At 41.1% G+C, this 21,103-nt stretch overlaps 1 protein-coding gene across 1 annotated transcript in view; it reads right to left on the reverse strand.

Moving 5' to 3' along the window:
- DIS3L2 (DIS3 like 3'-5' exoribonuclease 2) overlaps positions 1 to 21,103 on the reverse strand; it is a 179,647-nt gene that overhangs the window by 129,337 nt on the left and 29,207 nt on the right. The gene's annotated exons all lie outside the window — the stretch shown is intronic.

The raw sequence follows: 21,103 nt of genomic DNA on the forward strand, positions 1-21,103 counted from the left end.
AACTGCTGTGAAGCAAGAAAAACTTGTCAGAAGTAGCTGTCCCTGCTCAGCACAGGTAGCCCACATTTCATGGATCAACCGCTACTGAGGGTGGCAGTGTCAGAGGTATGGGGAGGGACAGTGTCCTCGATTCCCTTGCAGGGAACACTCTGCCACCTCCTTTGTAGGCAAGCCAGCCCTGTTGGGAGTTGCTACCAAAGAGCTGTGTATTTCTATAGCCAGATCAACAAACTTGTTCCACACTTTCCACTCCTGCTGCCACCCCCGGGATTTGATTTGGTGCTAAAAAAACAGCCTCTATTTTCAGAATACCTCCTTATATTGCACTGACCTTCCCACACACACTTCCCAAGGCACAGAAGTCCCTGGAGCAGAAGTGATCCAGCAAACATCTCCTCTCCCACATGCTATTCTGTACAGCAAGATGTCACACTGACGAATCCTTAGCCATAGCCCATCTCTCAAGTGAGGAAAGTTTGACCCCAGAGAAGCACAAAAGGTTCACTTCAGCACCCAGACATTAGTAACACCCAGGAATCAACCTCCCCCTGCACACTCACAAAATTCAAAGAAGCACAAACAGCTTCTTCATCTCCTACCAGCAAATTCTTTTCACAAAAGAGGCCCTTAAAACTGGCAGCCTCCCTGCTGGACCCCAGTGAAATGTTCCTTGTACCTTGGGTCTTTGTATTGCCTGCTCCTCACAAGACCTCCCACTTTGGTGCATCTCATGAGCTGAGTGTTGCACTCCAGGCCACAGCGAACTGGAAACAAGAGTGCAATGCACAGGGCCCAGCTCTGAGGCTGCCAGAACATATTGGTTTGAAACATCACAGAAAATATTCAGCTCCATATTTTCAACAGTAGCCAGGAAGAAAATGCATGGAACAGTTTTAAGAACTGTTTTTCAAAAGTCATTTAAATCAAATTATGCCCCATCCACACCGGCAAGCAAAACCCTCTCAACTAACTGGAACTGCTTTTCTTTTCTTGTGTGTGTGTTCTTTTCTTCTTGGTTTAACTTTTTTTTTTTTTTTAAACTGTCTCCCAGCCATCTTTTTTCTGGTAATGTGCACAGGCACTGCAACACTACAAGAATGGGTGCCAGGACAAAACTTATGATGCACAGACCCTAGAATAAATCACTCAAGAGGGGTGAATTAGAAGAAGAGAGTAACATAAGGTTACACCTTCAAAAGTATGATTCTCTGAAATTCCTGCATTTTCAGCAAATTACTGCAAAAAGATACCCAGTTTTCATCTGATGTAAAGAAGCAGACAGGCTTTTGGATCATTTGCAACTTCAAGACAATACCATGAATCAATACATATTTTAAAAGATGCAATAATTACACAGAGCTTGCATGTAATCAGAAAAGAATCTACTTGTGCTGAGCGTGTATAATTTGAAAGTTGCAATGCCAAGCAAATCCACACCGTTGGCTTGCACAAACCAAAGTATTATCCATTACTGCCTTTTTTTAAAAAACAATACAAGCATGTATGAAAAACATATTCCCTGGAAACAATGATACTCTTTGAAGATTTATTCAAGATTTCACCGAACCAAACCAAACAAGCTGGTACCCGCACGTGCCCGTAAGAAGAAAGCAGGCTGACAATGCAAACTAATCAAAAAGTACTGGAAGGGCTATCCAAGATATTTGCATACCTATACTTCCCAAGGGTTGGAATTTTTCTTCAGAACTGTATAAAAATGATTTCCCATGTGTCCAAAAAAAATCTCTTACTGATCAACACTTTAACTCACCAAAGCAGGAAACAAATCAACCAAGCATCTACATGTTGGGGCTGACACCTTCAGCCCCTCACTTGCAATTTTTGTTCCTTTTGATTGGGCTCTTAAGTGCCAGCTCCCAGGGGTCTCAGCCCCAGGCATGCTGGGACACACTTTCAAAGCCCAGAATGGGACACCTGGGACAAAGCACATACTGTTCAGGAAGTCCACAAGGGCCAAGAAAAGCAATAGAAATTTCCACAGTTAACTTGCATTACTGGTTGCTAGTAAGCCTCTTATTATGAAAACCCATAATTGGAAAGTGTCATATTATAGAACAATTTATGGAAGTTTTAGGACTACGTATGCCCCAATGGGAACTTCCTTTGACTGGTGTGCTCCATCAGCCCAGGTCTGCTTATTTATTCACACAGTGGGATAAGAGCATCAGGAACCTAAACACGTCATCGCTGAAGCGTCACTGAGACTCCCACTCTAGAAGTGCTTCAAATAGTTCTTCATTTCTTAGCCTTTCCAGTCATCCATCTTCAGGCTGCATTCAGTCAACTGCTGGACAGTCCTGTCTTTATATCTTTTCATCTTCTACAGGAACATTCTTGCACTTGTTTTGTGTTCCTCTGCTCCTCTGAAGATATGGAAGGCAAAACGCAGCTGCTCTGGGCTGAGTACATCCCACTATGCCTGTCTCAACCGCATCGAAAGGGCTTGCCAAAATCAGTTCCTACTCCTATGGTCTCTACCTTGTCACACCAGGGAAGCTGGCATCTACAATAATTTCTAAATCAGATTTCAAATGCATTAAAATATGGCTCCAGCCAAGAACAACAGCCTCCCCCACTGCCAGCACGATACCATTAAAGTCACCCACACAAAACCACCCAGGGCTTCCTTTGCAAATAGTCACAGTTTGGTGTGAAGGTAAGGAGATCTGGTAATAGGTGATGGAGACACATTCCAGGAAACTTTTAGCACAGAAGATTGTAAATCCACTTTAACACCATATTTTCCATGCAGGAGCCAGCAGGTACCATCTGACAGAGTGGTTCTAACCATGAGCAGCTCCATCCTCTGGGAAATGGGCTGAGCCATAACTCTACCTGTGTCCTGCCATGCTGTGCTGCTGCCACTTCCAGTCATGCATGCCAAGACCTCAATCCAGCACCCTCCCCATCACTCCAGGACAGGCTGGAAAAGATTTGTGCTCAGGGGAAGCTGTGGCAGAACAGGGGCAGCCAGGCTGAAGAGGACCACCCACAGATGAAAGGAACTGGAGGAGATAATCCCTGCAGGCATGGTAAGTGGAGGAAAAGAAAAACAGATGATTCACTGAGGATTAAAAGAGAACAGCTTCCTCAAATGTTGAGACCTTTCTGTGTCCCTTCAAAGTTGTTTCTGAAGAGAAGACAAGCTGTGAGGTTAATGTACTGTTTCACTTGACTTGGTATCAGCAAATTCTGTCCCTGGACAGAATCTCACTACAACATAGAGCACCAAGGGACTGTGGAAGAGAAGAGGAAGATGACAGCAGCACAATTTTGCTCAAAGATTCCTGCAAATACAGGAAATACAGGCAATACAGGCTGGGTTGTCATACTGGGAAGGTTCACCTGTGAGCTAAAACTGCTACAAGTCCATTTATTTGGGCAAGGAGTCTTCGAATGCCAGTTAGAAAGTGCAGGTGGGACTGATTTCATATTAAATCACTATTACTGGCAGGAAATCCCAGGCTTCCATATCCATCTTAGACTTGCAACAAGTTCCTTACAAAGTACATAAGGAAAGTAATTCTGTTCAAGGAAAATAAACCTGCTCTCAGTTGCCCATGAATTTTGGAAACTCACTCAAGCCAGGTTGCCCAGTTTGCAGCACTTGACACTGTGCTGGGCAGACCTGCACACTCTGTCCTGAAGATGTTACACCTGAATTTCACACAGCTGGCAAGGCAAAGTCCAAGTGTGAAAAGAAAGCTGAAAATAGCAAAGCATGCACATGTGGTAAGGCAGCAAACACAAATATCTAAACAATTTTCATATATTAAGTATTTTAGGTCACTCTGCTCCATAGGTATTAAAGAAGAGCAGGCCAAAAAAAACCACATTATGAGGCAGGTATCCCAGGAAAAATGAGGGTGTACCTCCTCACTCAGAAAATGGGGATGATATTGGGTTTACATGTACATGTGAAGATTAATGTTTCCAAATACTTCAAAGCATTACTTCACTCATGAGGCCTTATCAGAAACAATAACACATCAGTGAGGTTTCTACAAAGAGAGGAAGGCTTTCCCTCTTCTTCCCACCCAGGCACCAAGGCTTAATCAGAGATCATGTTCAGGGTTTCAGAACCCCAGATTTCACAGCAGAAACTCACATAATTAAAGACCAGCATTAGTTTATTTACAGCTGCTGCTTAAAATCAAGACAGAATAGAAAGAAATGTCACACAGCTCTAAAAACAAAACACCAATTATATTTTATGTTGTTGGGATAAAAAAAATATTCTTATTTCCACACACAAAGTTAACAGGCTCATCACTAAACAGAGCAATTATTGAATTCCTATCTAAAGATGACCTGAGACATCATTCAGTTGTATTACACTTGGAAATATCACTAGAACAGCAAAACAGAAGCAAAATCAGGAATGACTCCACACTTATAACCACAGCATAGCTATCTCTTCATAATTTTCAGGTACTTACTAATAAGAATTTTTGACAGTTTGGCTATTGACACCTTTCCAAAATTAGTTCATACCTTGGACAAAACATTTAAAACCAAAATTTTAACTAGTTTAGAACCAAATTATCTGATTCCAAAATGTTTAGATAATTATCTGTAACAATAACAAAATCCCTTGCAGTTTTCATTAAATTTATTCACTGAACTTGCCTCCAGCAGCAAAACTAGTTCACCAAGGCATTCTCCAGAACCTTACTGCATGATTTTTTCTTATTATGCAGCTTCATTGATAAATAAACAATAGCAATGGTACCAAAAAAACTGATCTCTTTTTAAAAGTGAGCACAAAATCTGCCACAACAGAAGACATTCTAGAAGGAAAGGCACAAGAGCACCGTCACTGGTCTGTCTCCAGGGAGCTGGTATGTCTGCCTATTCCTGCTGGAAGGCACAGGTTCCACACACCCCTACCTCTGATAAAATGCACCCTTCCCAGGGTTATTTGTTTTTCAGTTGTGCTCAGCTGTCCCAGTCAGAACCAGGCACACACCATGCTGAGTGCTGCATCAAACCTACAATACATTGTGGATGCTCAACAGAAGTTTTAGGAAGCTTCTGTTAAAGACAAAGTACATTAACAGAAGAAAATAGAGGAGCACAAGGCGACACAAAGATTGCATTTGAAGGGAGCCCATCTTAGCGGAAATTAAAGTGAACTAGGATCTCAAGGCACAGTAAAGATGAGTGATGCTCAACATTTTGCTGAGGACTTATCTTGCTGCAGTGTTTCTTCTCCTTCCAGTGAAAACAATCAGTATCACCAGGTGTCCTCCTGAAATAGGGCAGGGAATGACTGCTGGCATTTGCGTCACCAGGATCTGCTCACATTACTCAGTGACGAATCTCATTAACCAGCAGCACCTCAAGCAAAGAGTCTACAGCTCAGTTTGTTTGCATTTACCTTTAGCAACATGGCACACTTCATTAAATTTTGAAGCAGTGTTTATTAGAAGAGTAAAATGCATCATCATCCACCACCAGGCTTCTCAGCTTATTTTCATGACGTCAATAGTCAGATTTATTTAATCCACTGAAAATATACATTGACTGAACATGGTCTCAGAGCATCTTCTGCAGCACTGAAAAATGGACTCAATAGGAATGGCGTATTTTTACTGCTTTCCCTCAGAAATAGATTTACCATCACCATAAAAAAGCCTTTCCAGTGGTGGGAAGGGCTGGCCACTACAGAGTTCCTGATGGCAGGTAACTTCTGGTCTGTTTTTCCTGCCCAGCAATAAATGCTGTTCTGTCAAAAGCTTTTCCACAGAATGAATCAAAAGTTACACTCAATTTTTCTAACTCAATTTAAAATGTAATGCAGGACATGGGACTAACACTGGGGGTTTCTGTTATGCTACTTCCTTACAAGCTGAGTTTTGTTAACAAAAGATTTCAGGGCATACTTCACCTGTGTAACCTCAACTTAGAAAGTATTTCAGGTTTTCCTTCCCTCTCTCAAAATTCATTAAAAAGTTTTACTTGAGCTGAGATGTTGTACACAAGTTCTCTGCCAAGAACAAATTTTTACAGCTTAGTTTTAAGCTCCTTTAAAAAAAAATCCAGAAATTTATAATGGAAACACTGACAGTGCCCATAATCACAAGTACAGAAACTTTATTCCAATAGGTAGTTTGCATTCCATCCAAAAGGAAAAGTTGGTCTCTCAATCAAATTCCACATGCATTCTGTAACAATGACCAATTATGAGATCAGTAAAAACAGGTGCAAATAAAAAATACTGGGGACTTAACCAGTGACAATGGCAGCATAAAGCCATCACCTTGGTCATTAAACTCTGATTGCGCAAGAAGCTTTTTTGTTTTTTAGAAAGTCTTGAATTACTTTATAACTCACTTTTCCTGGGCAAACTCTTCTCCTAGTGATCATCAAAGGCTAACTTGGCAAATCTTTGAATCATGCTTCCAAGTCCTAACAGCTTGGCCATTCCCAGATATTAGTAATACAGGATTTATTTTCAGTTTTGTCAATTATGCCTCTTGGTTTAGCTTGATGAAGCCCACCACTACACATGTGCAGCTCAGTCACACAACAGCCAGATATTCCCACTGACAGATTCTACCCTACAACTTATTCTCCCCAGTTCTCCCCTCTGCCTCAGGAGACTTTCTGTGTGCCATTAGGAAATGGATGGCTGTAACCTGCAGCAAACTGCATCTCACAGGCTATGCAAAAGCAGTGATGAGCTTCTTACATGCCCAGAAGAGTTAGTTGTACTTCAAACAGAAAGCATAAGGATTCACCTTTAGCAATACATCCCTCTCAATATTCTGAACACACTTCCAAGTCTCAAACATGCAGCAAAGACTGAAACACAAAATGCAGAAATTCAAGAAAAATTATGCACGTGGTTACAGTAAAAAGGTACAAAGCCAAGGTGCTAATGGGCCACATGGGGAAGCAGAACAGCAACAAGTGTTAAGGCCATTCAACACTCTTACAAAATAAATCTGAGAATCACAAAATTCAGAAGCACGGCTCAAAAACATGTGACTGTGAACTAGCCTTGACACCTGCTTATGTCATTAATAAAATATTTAATATATGAAAAACACTGGGTTTTCAAAAGTGCCTTAACCAGCACCGAAATGCGTTAGTCATCCAAGAAGAACTCCCACTTGAGCACTGGAAATTACAGAACAAGGAAATCAAACCTTCACAAGGAAGCCAGCTCAAATGCTAAACCTGGACTGTGCTTACCTGCAAACATTCATTACCAACAATGACAGATTGCTAATCCGTTTAACCAGAAGGGAAAAGACTATCCCTCCCCTGCAATACATTGTGTACAATTACTGGATCTGAGACAGGCAGCTACACTGGGCTTTCAGTACCTTTATTAAACAAGCCCAGGAAATTCAAAGTTGCTTCATACAGATCAAATGAACTCAAAAGCAATCTTCACTTCTTCAGTCTTTCCGTCTGGGTAAAAGTAAGTATGGGATGACATTTAATAATTTTCCTTGCCTAGAAGTAGTTATTTGAATAATACTTAGAAGTTAAACTGCTAATATTTACTGTTAATACAGTAAATATGTTAATGATAAATTGTTTAAGCAATTTGACAAAAGGAAAAAAGCACCCAGCAAAAAAGGCAGGCTGTTCCAAGAAATTAGGAAAGGAAATTTATGTTCATTACAACTATTTAAATATAAATTAAATAAGCTGATTCCATAACAACTTCTCCCATGTAACTTAAAAGGTCTTCAAAAGTATATTCTTGAAACTCCACAAGTGACAGCACTAAATCTCAGTTTCACTTCATCTCAGGGAAGTTTGGAAAGCAGCCTCTGGAAACAGTACTGCTGCTCTGCAACTCACCAATGAGTTTATGTTTATCTTGTTAAGAAAGAAAAAATTAGCCCTTTCATACACACATACTTTTAAGATAATAGGATTTTCTTCACAGCTTCACGTTAGGCACTGAAGTACTTTGTTATGATTAGTTTTATCACATTGAATCCAAATGCTTTGGATTATTAAGCAACTCTTCTGACAGATCTCCAATAATGAAACACACCATACAGCTTATACTGACTCACCATTCATCTTAGTTGATAAAACAGGAAAGGAAGATGGCCAAAATCTCAGAGCCTACCCAGGCAGTCCACAGCTTTAGGAAACCCCTTTCATTTGCTTTCTCACCAGCAAAAGCAGTTTATTTGTTGGCTTTAACATGGCAAACTTCACATTTGCCTGCTCCCATTCCAACCCATGATGACAGGTACCAGATCTAAGACTATCAGTAGCCAAAGAACCTACATTGTCTTAAGAGCTAAGGGCATGTGAAAAGCAAGTTAATGCCCTCTCAAGAAAAACATTAGGTCCACCACTTCCTTGTTGCTTAAAACCTCCTTAAATTCCCTTGTTTTGAAGTACCTGTTGACCCTTGAAGATAATTTGCTGGTTTACTATGTACCCAGCTACAACTGTGCCATAACACCATCAGGAAAAGAAAACACTTCACACAACAGTTTGTTCTCAGGCTGCTGAGGATCCAAACTGAAATCCCACTGCTCCATTTGGGACCCAAGTTACCACTTCCACCTCCACAGTTTGGCCATGCTGGGCCCTGGCACTGAGGGATGGAGATGTGCAGAGACAAAGTAAGTGAAGGAAGTCACAGAGGGATGGAGATAGGCAATGTGAAGGTTGAAACATGCACTCCCACCTCAGTCTACCCATCCTCACCCACAGACTGTGGAATAAAGCACTTATAACCCCTACTGCAATTCCACAGCACTGGGTAAAATCAAATGACACAAGGAAGTTGCATGTAAACCATTGGTAACAACTGCATTTCTTGTGCTTGAGCAACTCTAACAAGCTGGCGAATACTTGCCCCATCCCTGCAACACCCCCTTCCAGACACCAGCTTTTATAGTCCCTGATCCAAAACAAATCCAAAGGGACACAAGGTACACAAAATCATCCGGTGATAAGCATTTGTTCACAGTGAAACAATTGAGCGGAAGGATTTGTCTCGTTAAACACACAAAAGGTTATCGAGAACCCACCAGTTCACACCAACTCTTCCAGCTCCAGGGAGGGACAGGATCCCACCCCACAACAATCACCTGCGCTGCCAGTCATCAGCAGACACGGCCAGGCATCTCCACCAAAGGCATCCTTCCCCTAAGGATTCAAACATTCAAACCCACCCAGAGAAGCTTCTGCAGAACAAAGGTTATTGGCAACACAAACTTCACACCAAGTGCATGATCAAACCTGCTTCCTTGTAAAATGTTAACAGCACTCCACCAAAATAAAACTAAGCAACTTCTCAGTTCTTAACTAATAATTTTCCTTCTAATTTGACCACACTGTAAAGTTGCCTTTAAAACCTCCCACAAGTTATTTCACTGCACCTTGCAGAGTCCTTGGAGTACAATTAAAATCTTCTACCCAAGCTCTGGGTTTGAATGGGCTTCATAATTTCTTAACAGAATATTACTTGATTTGCCTAACACAATCCATATAACCCCAATTTATCAAACCTTTAGTCTAGGCTTGTTAAAAATAAAGCCAATACTTGAGAAACTGGATGAAAACCAGTTTCACTTCTCACACTGTTCAACTGTGGGCCTCTTGTTTTCTTCTCTCATCATGGCTTTATGAGCTGCTCCCCCCAAATTACACTGCAAATGACACTGAAGAAAGCTACGGATCTGTAATTAAAAGATGCAACTCAGACATTTAACTGCTTCAAAACTACCAAGAGTATTCAACAATGAGCCAGGATCCATGAGCCCTAGAAGCACTGAGACCTGACCTAAAGAAAAACAGAAAGCTGCTATGGTGCTTTAGGGGTTAAGGTAAATTAATGCATAAAACAGTCTCACTAGAGAAACTTGTATACAGAGAAACCTGTATATTTGCAACAAGTCATATTTTATATGTGGATATTGCAACTGAGGTACTGTGAAACAAGTATGCTACAGTCCTCCCAGTACAAAAAGTAGTCTGTCTTTGTTTAATGGTAAAACACTGAATTTTTAGTAGTGCAAGTTAGTACAGCATACAAGCTCAAAAACTTGCAAGCTTCAGTTCATGCAATTATGCATTGTTTAGGAATTTAAACCACTATTGTTTTCTTGGAGCAGTCAAAAATTGCCACACAAACACCAGTGTACTCTTGACCTCCACAGGGAGTGGCTCCCATCTGACATGCCAACAAGCTGCTCAGGATGAAGTTTCCCCATCACTGGCCTAACATGCTCATCTCTCATATCAACACTGTCACGTGCATTTGTATGATTTACTACATTCTAAAGGTATCCACCTCTAATGAACATTAACTTTTCCAAAGCAACCCCCAAAAGTTTAAATACATCCTAAAGACTATGAGTATTTCCTTCTCTTTTCTTCCCCTCATAGCCAAGTGCAAGTACATGTGTTAAAATTCCACCCCGCAGTCCCCAGCTGCAGTCTCATAAGAGAAAATTCTTCAGGTAAGTCCTTCTACAGGTACAACATGATGAAATGAAACATTTCAACATACAGCATTTTACTTTAATTTGAGAAAAATCACAGAGTAGACTTACCAAACTTTGTCCATAAAACACTGACTTCAAAACAAACCTCTGAGCTCAGTTTTCTGCCCCAAACAAGCTTTACTGTAGACCTGCACTTACCTCCCTAATCTCATAACACAGAAAGGTTGACTAACCTCAGCTTTAACTGTAGTGTTAACACAAGCATAAATATCCTGTAATGTGTAATGCAGTAAGGCATGATTTAAACATTCTTCAGCAAAAATTTAAAAAATAATCTCTGTCCATATTAGTTTTCAATTGTCAATGATACATAAACAGCTCACTCATTTATTTTGTATTTATTTCTGCACAGTGAGAATATCAGAGCAACTGTGCTTGAAAAATCTGACAATTTTGGGGTAGAACTTTTTTCACAACTATTAATACTTGGAAGCACGTATTTTCATTGTGAAGAAAAGGTTATGTATTCCCAGTAAAGAAATATGCAAGAATTTAAAACTGAGGCACAGTGCAGGGCATGGGCACTGGGGCCAGGAGGAGGGGTAGGAGGGAGCACACCCAGCCTGCTGGGAAGCAGAGGTGTTGAGGCAAGTCATGAAGACAAAAGGATCCGGATGTCAAGTATCCGAAGGAAGAGTATTTGACAAATACTTAGTGCTTTCTAAAGTAATCAATCCTGAGCCGGTGAAACCACAGTGTTTAATCAGAGGCTGATGCGCCAGTGTTGGGAGCTGTATTTCCTAATACCTCAAAGCCCTGCACAAAGAGTTATGTCTATTTTGCTGTCTGTCATTTTGTACAACACCCTTCCCTCAAGCACCGGTCCTCAGAATGCATTAGACATTGTTAGAGGAGATTAATTTAACTGCAGATTATTTTTTGATTATTTTTTCCTTTTTTTCACAAAGCACTTAACAGAAATCAGTGCTTGGGAACTGGAGCTGTGAAGCACAGTCTATCCGTTTATTTGTGATCATAGCAACTAATTGCTCAAAGACAAGCCTCAGGCCCCAGGACCATTCCCATGTCACTGAAGTTGGCTGCTGCAATGATGTGCCACTCATCCCCAAAAAAACAGTGTTGGTGAAGTGCTTGAGTGGCTTTGCAGGTCCAGAGGGCAGACAGCTGGATAACTGACCACTGGACAATGCTGACTCCTTCAGTGGCAAAAAGACAATGGCGGGAAAAATAAAAAAATCAATTCTGACATGTGGTAGTGGTTTTTTGTTAGCAAAAAGTTTGCCCAAGGTCTCAATCAGCTCATAGGAAATTCCTGTGTAGCTGGAGACACTGCCCTGACAAGGCCAGCCTTCCCCTCCCAGCTTTTCCTTTACTTGACAGCCACAGCTGCCACCACACCTAGTCTCTGGACTCCGTTATATATCAGCACTGATAGGAGTCACCCCATGGGAAAGTAGGATAGTGGGACTGATGTCAGGTACTATGAAGAGCATTTTCCTTTTCTGCTTCAAAAATTTTGAAGCTTACAGGAGCCACCCGCTCCTATGCTATTTTTTGAGTTCCTACAAACGAATTTTAACAATGCATATCCTGCCAGGAAACGTTACCATGCATTAGTGATAAACCATTAGATAAAAAGGTAAATTAAGTTTCCAAGACACGAATCTCAGCTGATAAACATATTACATCCACAGCTTAACAATTGTGCAGAGAAGAAAAGGAAGAAAGCATTTTTAGAGAAAGTTTCAGGAATCGGGGGGAAACAAGAAAGAGTAGATAAAGTAATGCCATCCTGTCAAAATACTGCTCAGACTATGCATGAAGGACAGTTATGAAATTAAACCAGATTAAACTAATGGCCATCCATTAACCTTGGGTATGTCTACAACACAGACCTGAAGAGCAGCTCAGGCACCAGCTGTCTTGCCAACACAGCACTCTCTCATGGCACCAGTTCCCTGCTCAGCTGGATAAATAAACTAGAGCCAGACGAGCCATTCATTCTCCTTCAGTGGTGATGCTGCACAGCTCTGCAGCCCAGGAGGGAGCAGCTCTGCTCCCAGCCAGATGACCCAGCCAGGCACAGTCACCAGAAAGGAGCGCTGGGACATTCCCCCTGGATGCTGCTCTAATATGGAGATGGTGCAAGGAAGCTGCCTGTCTAACACCAGAAGCCAGTTGTACATTTAAGGGCCAGCTACATGACAAAGGCTGAAGGGAAAGGCATTGCAAAGCTTTGCAGCTGCCAGACTGCTCTGCCCAGAGCACGAGCCTAAAGGTCAAGGCAAGAAAGAGACTCTTCAAATGGGCAGAGAGCTGTTCCCAAGGCAGTTGAGCTGAGCAGGACATGGGTCCCACAGGATTGTCAGACACAGCTGGGCTATGCCCAGATCTGTTGTTCACAGACCCTTTGGAGAGGATGCTTGTCAAGGGATAAGCTCACAGACCCTCATCAAAGTGAGAAGAGCTACAAGTCCAAACCTAAGCCAGACCATCACAGCAGTTGTAATTACTGCAGGAGGCTACAGCAGCAAACTGGATCTTCACAGAAGGAAAAAAAAACCAACCTAACCAATTTGACATCAAAAGGAGTGATAAAACCTGCCGGAAATTTACTTTACTGCAAAAAAATTCAAGGAGGGCACAGAGGTAAGTGACCTAGCTACCGTCCTTGAGACTTTTACCAGAACTCCCCACGCCCTGAACAGTCATTAGGTCAGGAAGAAAGAAAAGCTGCTGAAATATTCCTTCCACTTCACACAAGTCCTTTGGACTTTCCCCAGACAGCACCAACCTGGCAAACATTACACCATGAGGGATTGAAAGAGATCACAAGAGAGATGCCAGTTTCTATAGAGCTTGCCAGCAAAAGTAGCCAATGTTCATTCCAACAAACAAGCCAAAAGCAAGGAGACTGAAAAGAAAAGGACGTCCTAGCAGCTAATTAGTGAAAGCATAACAGTCAAGACTTCCAAGCACCAACAAGAACTAAGCAGGATATACAACTTTATGCAGGATTATTTTCACACAGAACAGAGAACGTGTCTGGGGAATTCTTCACGAGTCACTTTTTGCGACCAAAATACACAAGCACTAATTAGATCATGCCAAGACTTCATTTTCACACTTCCAAAGCTGCGCAATTAAAAGTATGTGTTTTGGCACTGCTCTCTGTTTCAAAACAATTTAGACAAAGCTAAAAACAAAGAAATGCTTCAACCCCAGGAGGTGACACAGCTGAAGATGGATGAATCAATAGCATACTGGAAACCTAAAAGGCTCATAAGCAACACAGACAGACCTACTTTCATGAAGCAGATATTGCCTGATATGACAGAACACAGAAAACAAAAATAAACAAACAATGAGAAAGAAATAAAAATAGTGAGAAAGTAAGGAAATTGCTTTTTTCAGCAAAGTTGGTAGATCAGCTCTGCCTTGCAGTATTTTCTTAGATCGTTACCAACATTTTTAAAGAGCCTCCAGGTAGTTAAGGCTGGGGTAAAAACTGGAAAGTGCAGGTAGAACCTGGGACCTTCAAAAGCCCACACCAGATGTCTTACCAGTGAGCACATGCTGGGGAATGATGTCATGTCCACAGCTACTGAAGCTGTGAGGAATTTGTGGGAAAAGATAATCAGGAGGAATTTTAATTTCTCTTTCACTGTTCTGAGTGGCACTTTTTAAATATGAAACTTGATTGAAAGTATCAGTTGCAATTCTTCAAGATGCTGCAGAAACAGAGACTGTCACAGCTACAGGTTCCAGGACATTGATTTGTATATTGAAGGATAATCCCAAATAGCAAGAAAGAAAGGCTTCCTGAGTTAGCAGTGTTAAGAAAACTGCTATTGATGCACATAAATCACTGACCACCTTGGACTGCATGATACTGCATCAAGACCAGACTCATTCCCAGTTCTTGTGATGTGCACAGCAGCTAGGACATAAGCTTCAGAAATCTGAGGAGAAGGGATCCCCCTCAAAGCAAGTAACATCACAAAGCCAGGCCAGGAGAAAGTGGGAGGCCAGGAGATCTCCTCAACCTGGCTGCACTTTGCCTCATCTGGAGGAAGACACAGGAACAGTATCTGGGAGAAGGCAAAACTGTTCCAGCTCTCTGAAGGAGCAGCATGCTGACTCAAAAGCTACCTATTAGACTGCAGATACCTTTATCTTAGATGGTTACAAATTACCAACAACAAATCTAATGCATCCCATCCCTGATGACAAATATCCTTCTTATCTCCAAGAACCACGTGGTTATAAATGAGGTTCCACATCCTACCCCAAAGAACCTGTTGTAGAAAAATCCCTGTCACTTCTCCAGCAGCTGCAATTCTTCATTTACATAAATCAGCCCTATTTTACATTCCTTGTCCCTCTGATTTATGGCCTTAAGAAAAATAAACATGAGTTAAGGAAACAAGGGAAAAGAGTTAATGAGCCAACCTCAGTAGTTCTGACCACATGTAAATACTGCAGCCAATTGCTGTTTCTCTGACAGCCAATAACAAGAGCAAACATGCAAACAGATATGTAGAAGTTTTCCTATTCTTCAGAACTTAGGGATACAGTCCAAAACCACATCACCTCAGGACTTAAAGATCATCATGTTTTTAGTGTCATAGCAGCTCTTCTTTTCACCAGCTATCAAGCTAAATTAGGAATATAGTCTCCTTAAAAAAAACAGAGTATGACATTCACTGTACCAAGTTTAGGCCAGAAGAAATTTTTAGTATCAGTACAGTTGATTTAAATTTATTCCTAATTATGCAGATCAGAAAGAAACCCAGACTACAGAAAATCTGGACAGTCTCTCAAGAAAGCATTTATAAAAGTTAAGTGAGTTTAATGTGCATGACTTTCTAAAAACCAATCCCATCACAACAACAGGTATCCTGACTCTTATAAGGTGCAGGCTCCAAATACTCATGTGATATCACCAAATAAGTCTCCAAACTGGCAAAGAACAAACAGTTCTAAGAAATACTAATTCCACAGGAACCAAGAACTAAGAAAAGTCCAAAATTATAGTGGTTATATAAGAGATTGGATTAAGAATAATCTACTGTGATGTGTGCATATTTACAGAAGACTTGGAAGAACAAAGTTTAAAACAATCACTTGAAGAAAAGTTAGTTGTTAAAGGAAACAATTTGCTGTACTAGATTATATTTATGTGACCAAAAAAAAGTAGTGAGCAGGAGCAGACACCAGGTATTAAATGCTGGCTTGACTCCTCTTCTAAAGTAAGATCAGATGCCCCAAGAGCATTTCCCTCAATGCAAGATGAAGCTCTTTGAGCAACACACACTGCAATTTAGCAGTATCTCACACAGCCTAAACTCACCCCCATCTGCTATTGTTACACTGGGGATGTAACAACTGACCACATGTCATGAATGATTATTTAACGTTTAATTGTTCACCTAAGAGAAACGTTTTTATCTCCTTCTGTGCCTGTGCAGCCAAACCACAGCTGCAATGTGACTCTGTTTGCACTGGTAGGACAGGATGCAGACAGTAAAAAGAAGTTTATCTTCCTACCTAACCAAACAATTTGCCTTTTAATATCACTCTTACTCAGCACAGAATGAGGAAGAATAAAAAGAATATTAGACTCTCCAAAAACTCTGTACTGTACCTTTCTTGTGATTTTATTATTCAGGATCCTGGTTTTGGCTTTACCATCAGAGAGACAGAGGCAGGAAAGGCCCTTCTCAGGAAGGCAAGGTTGCTTGCAACATCCCAAAGGCTGGTGTTTCTGCCCTTGTTTTGCACATGCAGGGGGAACAGGGGCTGAATGCAGCACTGGGTCATGGCAATCTCACAGAATCCAGATCATTACAGTAATTATATCATTACACACCATAAAGAGCATGCCAGTGCTTGCCATTAAAACTGGCTGTGTTAAGATGTCAGTTGATGCACTTCAAGCGATATTTGATTAACAAAATGTCATAATGACATCTGTGAGAAAGCAAATGCAATGCCACATATGTCTCAGTGAGCAGCACCTCCTATTCTCTCGGCTTTTCTGCCACCAATCTACTGCATTACTACTCCATACCCAGTGAGTTTGCAGCTCAGCAAAGCCTGGGAAGAGCCGTGCCAGCTCACAGTGAAGGCCCAGCAGTGTGGAACAACATGTGGCCTTCCAAAGAACGGCACAATTAGAAAGTTAGCATGTAATGAAGCTTTTCCAGATTCCACCAATTTGTGGTTTGGGGATTTGCCAAGATGGGGAGGGATATGCACACACTTGTGTGTGACCATCAACTTACAGCCCTCACTGTAAAGCCTACAGCAAAACAAATTTAAAAACCAAAACAACCGCCCTTCCTCCCTTACAGCATCCATCAACCTTTCAGATTTGCTAGAGCTCTGCTTTTCTGGACATCTTCCTAGCTGGCTTCTTAGGCTTCCCACTTTACTCCTGAATATCATGAATTACACTTGAATGTTTTTAGTGTGCCAGAACACTTACTATTTCAATAATGACTTCTCCAGAACTTTTTTTTTATTATTACGAATGTAATGTTTCCAAACAACATTCTTGATTGTTAGATTCAAACAGTGTTGCTGTGATAACCTTCTAAGAACCTCATCTCCTCCTGAGGTACTGTTATCCTTGCATTAGCTGCAAGATTTTGAGAAGAAACTGAGTCTCAGAAGAATTTGGTTGAAATGAATTATTATTCAGCAGGGCAAATCCAAAGCTAGCATCCCCTCTGGACAACTAATGCTTCATAGGTTTTCACCAACAGTGGGAGGCAGTGACTTGACCAGGATACGTAGCTCTGTCCAAACTATACGTGGTGATATTTGTCATGACTGCTTAAATCAAATTGTTCCTTCTTCACATTTGTTTGTAATTATGCCAATAGCAGTCACAGCTGGGAAAAGTGAATTGTACTTTATGTCTTCTGTACAGAAAGTGTTTAAATATTTATCTGTGATGTATGGCTCAGAAGAGGCAGCTTGAAGATCTCCTGCTGCACTGCATTGCATCTGACAGCTCAGTGTTGAACAGAACATGTGCTTTCATGAGCTATGAAGCATTACTATTTCTATCACTGTTGGACACTTTGTGACTAAAATGTTGGACCCATTATCCTATTATCCAGCAACACACACTGTACATAATGAACAGCTCCATATCCTTGGCCTTAGAGACCTTCTGTCAAGATCAAAGGAACTGGAAATTGTGCAAAGAAGTACTGCAAGCTGCTAAGGAAATTATTTATAAAACAACAACAACAGAGGTACTGATTTGCACTAATTTCTGAGAAACTGCAAGTCAATCAGGAATTCTTTTATCTGTACATACAGTATATTTATGCAAAACTGGAGACCTCACTGGCATATTGTAGCAAGTAACAGGGAGTTAGACCCCAAAACTCTTTTTTGTAAGTTTTGGGCATCACCAAGTCCTTGTCTGGGTACTATTTTCAGACTAAGACTAAAATTTCAGCTGTAGCGTGCAATACATGAGACGGTTGTCATGAAAAACATTCCACGTTATAAACTACTACTCTAAAAGCACCAGGGATTGGGCCAGGAATCCAAGCCCCAAGTGATATCAAATGACTTATTATGCTATTTCCTTCCACAAAAGAAATTACATCTTGCAAGAAAAATCAAAACAGATACCTGAAATTAAACAAATTCTGTCTGGCAATTAAGCAGGCGGCAAAAGAGAAAAAAGAGGCTGTAAGGAAAAAGAGGTTAGGTTTATCCTCTATACTGACACACTGCTGCCCCCCTTAATGAGCCTACAAAATATTGCTGTAATCATAATATCAACATTTTCTTTGACTTCAGTAATTATACACTGTATAATTGAAGCTTCTCAAATTGATGGATGCACAACTCCATAAAATATACTAAGAACCCAGGGGTGGAAGAAGTTAAGGCAGTAAAAATCAGTCAAGAAATAAAGCACCATTTTTCTTCTCTATCAGAGTAATTAACAAGGACTGAGGTAAATCCTGTCACTGGCTGTCTTTTATTGTGATGTTCTTCCAGGAGATAAAGGCACAGACTCAGGGAAACCCTACAGCCTGAAATCAGAAGACAGTCTTGCAAACTGCAACGATACTCTGACTTCATTCACTAAGAGTAGGTTAAGTACCTGGAAAAACACCCTAAGTCAAATACCTTACTTTGCAAAAGCTAAATATTTGAAAGTTACCATAGCACCTCAATACTCCCAAGATGTAACACAAGAGGACAGGAGAGGAACTTCTGAAACACGGCCTCCAAATGCGGTCACCGCAACGCAGACCGCTCAAGCCTGGCAGGAAGCTGATGGCCACCTCCTTCAGGAGAGCAAGATAACAAATTTCAGGGACAAAATGTCTCTTCTTCAAGTCTGTGGTGCCACACTGAAATTGTTGGCTCTTGGTCAGAACTAATAGTAAGCGGAGAATTATGAACTGACAAACTGATCATCGCTGAACAGTGCGCAGCTCTCCCAGCGGACGCGTGAACAAACAGAGCTTTAAGAGCAGACAGAAAAAGCACAGGGAGGACCACAGTAGCTCATCCAAGCAATTGATGCACATGCTGGGAAGGACACAATGTTGAGAAATTCAAGCCTGATAAATTTCCCACCACTGAGCCAAGAAGTAGAAGGTTGGAGAGAGAAAATATTGCTGTCTCTCTCAAGAAGATATTACATAAATTATAACCACACATCCAGAGTATTTCACCATCCCCTTACATTTCACTGTGGCATTTATACCTGCGTGTAGGGTATCACCATTACAACTCAGTGGGACACAGTATGTCCCTGAAGAAAATGCTCTCCAGCTGCTGTCTCTTCCCCCACAGGGACTTCACCCGCAATGAACAACTCGCCAGGGACAGGGCAGCTCCTAATTTTCTCAGCAATTCAAGCAAACAGGTTTTTCTGTCCAAAATCCAGAGTTACCAGTCACAGGTTTTCCCTTTTCCTCCCATTTACACATTGAACTGAGGCGCCAACTAAGTCCTGCCTTTACTGGAACACAGCAATACACTGTGACCGCAGGAGAAGGTACATGAAACCACCTGCTCTAGCAATGGAAAGATCTTCCCTCAGAGCATCCAGAGGCCATCCAGGGGTGCTGGAAACCCAGTTTGTCCTGGCACAGTCTGAATACACTGCTGAAACAACAGCCTTATCTTGTGCAAGAAACTGGTACAACAGCAAAAAACCCAGCTCAGTTCTCAGTGGAGCACTGGGTAATGTGTTGGGAATAGAGAACCATAAAAATAATCAGCACACAGATCTCAATCCTAACAAACCAATATGTACAGAGCCTGTAAAGCCTCCTCTGAGAGCATCAGTTATACCACATATCTGATTTACATTTTTCAGAGAAACAACTGAGCTCTTCAGCTTGTTCCAAAGGCCCAATGGGAAGGAGAAAACCCTCAATACACCTAAGTGGCAGCTTTGCAGCAGCATGAGACTAAACAAATGGAAAAACCTAAAATAGGTTGTGACAGTTTATCATTAATCAGTATGAATTACTTGGCAGAAGGCAGTATCTTTCAGTGCAATTTAGTGGCACCTTTCCCAAAGAACTAATACAAACATGAGTACATAGCAAGAGATTTGGGGGCAGGGGGAAAAGGAACGTCATCGCTGATTGAGTTGTTGATGGCAAGAAACAAAAAATGAGACTACACAGGGCAGCACCTGTGTGGCTGAAAAACATGACTGGCATGTTCCAGCTACTTCATTTGGCAAGGGTAAATTCACCATAGAAGAATCATAATCATATTACAAAACACTCAAGTCTTTTGAATAGCTTCCTTGCAGTCAGATACTACTTCTCTAACAGTTCTATTTATTCATGCATTTTGCCAGAACAGGGATACTATTCTGAATGCTTCCTCTTGTACTCATAAAAGATCATTACTGTTGAATACATGAAGGTATGAGAACAGAAGAGAGAGGGAGAGGCATTATCTTTGTTTAGAAACGGATATAAATGAAAAACTGCAGACAAAGCTTCCAGCTCAGGCAATCTCTATCAAGCCTACAAAGAAGCCCTTGTGCTGGCAGGTCCTGGCAAAGGATCCAAGCATCCAAACTATTCCATTTTTCCATCAATATGAAATGTTTTAATACAAAAGGTAACTTGCCTATATGGAACTGGTGACTAAAACACATAGTTATCAAAACCATTTTAGTGAACTCTGACTTGAAGCCTTGAATAGCTATCGAAGAAATTTTGCTTTGACCCTCAAAACTGGTTCTCAGAGATTACCGAGATGGCAGCAGACCTCCTTCTTTTATTTGCATATGGATATGCCTGTAATACCTTAGAACCCACTTAACATTGCCTTTATTACTAGGTTTAGTTTTGTACTTAGGTGTATCAATATATACTCAGGTCATTCATTCATTTTATGCATACTTAAAAGGAAGAGACAAATTCTAATATGTCTCAAACCACCACTTCAATTGTTATTAGATTTAACATTACAGGTAGAAGGTTCAGCAAATGACCAGACTTGGCAAGAAGTCTTGCATTTGCAAGTCTAAAATCACATAGCTTCAAACAAAGACAGGCAGAGAAGGTAGCTACACTGAATAAAAGCACCAGGCCAAAGTAGTTCAGACCAGC

This window comes from Camarhynchus parvulus, chromosome 9 (genome assembly GCF_901933205.1).
Source record: "Camarhynchus parvulus chromosome 9, STF_HiC, whole genome shotgun sequence".
In the NCBI taxonomy this organism is placed as follows: domain Eukaryota; kingdom Metazoa; phylum Chordata; class Aves; order Passeriformes; family Thraupidae; genus Camarhynchus; species Camarhynchus parvulus.